Source organism: Capsicum annuum, chromosome 7 (assembly GCF_002878395.1).
Source record: "Capsicum annuum cultivar UCD-10X-F1 chromosome 7, UCD10Xv1.1, whole genome shotgun sequence".
Lineage (NCBI taxonomy): Eukaryota > Viridiplantae > Streptophyta > Magnoliopsida > Solanales > Solanaceae > Capsicum > Capsicum annuum.
Genome location: NC_061117.1, coordinates 108,287,252 through 108,289,355, shown reverse-complemented (window position 1 = coordinate 108,289,355; position 2,104 = coordinate 108,287,252). Strand labels below are relative to the sequence as shown.

Sequence of the window (2,104 nt, the reverse complement as noted above, 5' to 3'; positions counted from 1 at the left end):
TTATACAGGGAAAAACCCTTTCTTATTTTGGTATTGCTTACCACATAGACATTTTTGAATTTCAAGCAAGAACCCTAATTGGACAAGATTGTAACAAAATTTGGAGAACTAAATTCTTAGTGTTTTGTGAAGAATGAATGCTTTGGATAATCCTTATGGTATATCTTTCTTTACTTTCTTCATGAGTAGCTATGGTGGACAATCAAACCTATGGTTTACTACCTCTTGCAATCTTAGAAATATGTGTGATTGGAGTGTAAATTATGTTAATGGAATCTTCATAAAAATGGGGATGCCTAATTTAGGTGTTGGGTGACTATTAATTGCACACTCATTAGGTTCTCGAAAGAGCCAATGGGTGAAATCCTTGTGGTTTTGTTGTAAGGCTAACCACAAAAACTTTTGATCTAGCCTATCTCTCACAAAACACCTAAGTTTCATGTTAAACTATAAAAAAACCTATACATTTTTTACCTTTATATAGACATAATCTCAAGATATTCTCAAATCTTGTTTTTAAATTAAAAGTTCTATATTAGTGTGTTGTTAACCATAGATTGTTACAAACAAATTTCAAACCAATTCTCCCACTTTAATTTACATGTTTTGTTTGTTAATATTTCAGGTGAACTTTTAGTAATTAGAACACCCATAGGATTTGAAATAGATACTTTTATCCTTTTGGATTCAAGCCCAACGTGAGTTGGGTTATTGACAATAACTGTCTCTCCCTTTAAACATAGAAGTGAGTTGAGCATTATAAAATTAGCACTGTTGCTGGGGAGTAGAATATAGATTTCACTTGTGCGATGTGATTCTTACTTGGGAATACTTTGGGTGGTGTAATTTACTTTATTTGTTGTTTTTCGATCTTTGTAGGTGATTTAAGTTTTGAAGGAACAATGAGCGACAACGCGAGTAACATGGTTCCCATTGATGGTCCCCTTGAATATGAGGGCCAATTAAATGAAGAAGGCCAAACTAGTGCAATCTGTATCTCACTAACCCATGGGAATGGAGTCTTCCATGTCACTAGTGTCATGCTACATATGTTGCAAATGAAAGGGTTGTATTGGGGACAAGCTTATGAGGACCCAAATGTCCATTTGAAGATTTTTTTGGAAGTGTGTGTGCTATTCAACATATGACACATTACTCAAGAATCCGTCTGGCTTTGCCTCTTCCCATTCTCAATAATGGGCAAGGAGGTTTTATGGCTTCACTTACTTCCACCCAACTCAATTACATCTTGGGAAGATCTTACCACTGTGTTTCTTGATAGATACTTCCCACCATCTAAAATGCTTCAAAAGCAAGATGAGATTTTGAATTTTTGGCAAATGAATGGAGAGACATTGTTTGATGCTTGGGAAAGATTTAATGGAAAATTATCCCAATGCCCAAATCATGAGGTCCCTAAGAAGATGCTTCTTGATATTTTCTACTAGGCCCTTGATCCATTAAACAAAAAGGTGGTGGATAATGCAGCGGGTGGCTCTATAGTGAAGATGCACCACCATGCATCCTTTCAATTGATAGGAGAAGTGTCAAAGAAAAAATGGAGTTGGCATACTCGAGATACTGAATCTCCCAAGAACCCTTCTACTACTTCCATGGTTGATAATGAACAAAGAAAGCGGGATGAAGAAAAAGAGGAGAACATAGCAAAAATGATGACCAAACATGAACTCTTAACAAAGCATGTTATGGGTGTACCTATGAAAGCGGTAAATGCTGTAACATCAAAATATTATTAAGATGATGAATAAGCAAAGAAGTTGGATGAGGTTATCTGGTATTTGTCTAACTACTCGAGGGGTTCCTGCCCCACCTATAAAAGGCAAAGTGGGAACCAATGCTGGATGGATCACGAGCGGGATAGAGATTAGAGAGATAGGAAACGTGATTATGACCATTATATTCCCCCTCATGATCAAGCTAAGACCAAGGAGTCAAGAACCATAGACCCCAAAAAATTCAAGATCGAGGATGTGTTAGCAAGAATCATGAATAGAGTGAAAGATACGGATAAATTAGTCTATGAGTTGATAGGTGACTTCTCCCAACTATCTTAAACTGTGGTGTCTCACTCTGCCTCTATCAA

At 36.5% G+C, this 2,104-nt stretch overlaps 1 non-coding gene across 1 annotated transcript; it reads right to left on the bottom strand.

Moving 5' to 3' along the window:
* Window positions 1-1,308: 1,308 nt before the first annotated feature.
* Window positions 1,309-1,414, bottom strand: LOC124886210. The gene has a single exon (XR_007043296.1). It is a non-coding gene; the product is annotated as a small nucleolar RNA R71 (small nucleolar RNA).
* Between the last annotated feature and the right edge of the window lie 690 nt (window positions 1,415-2,104).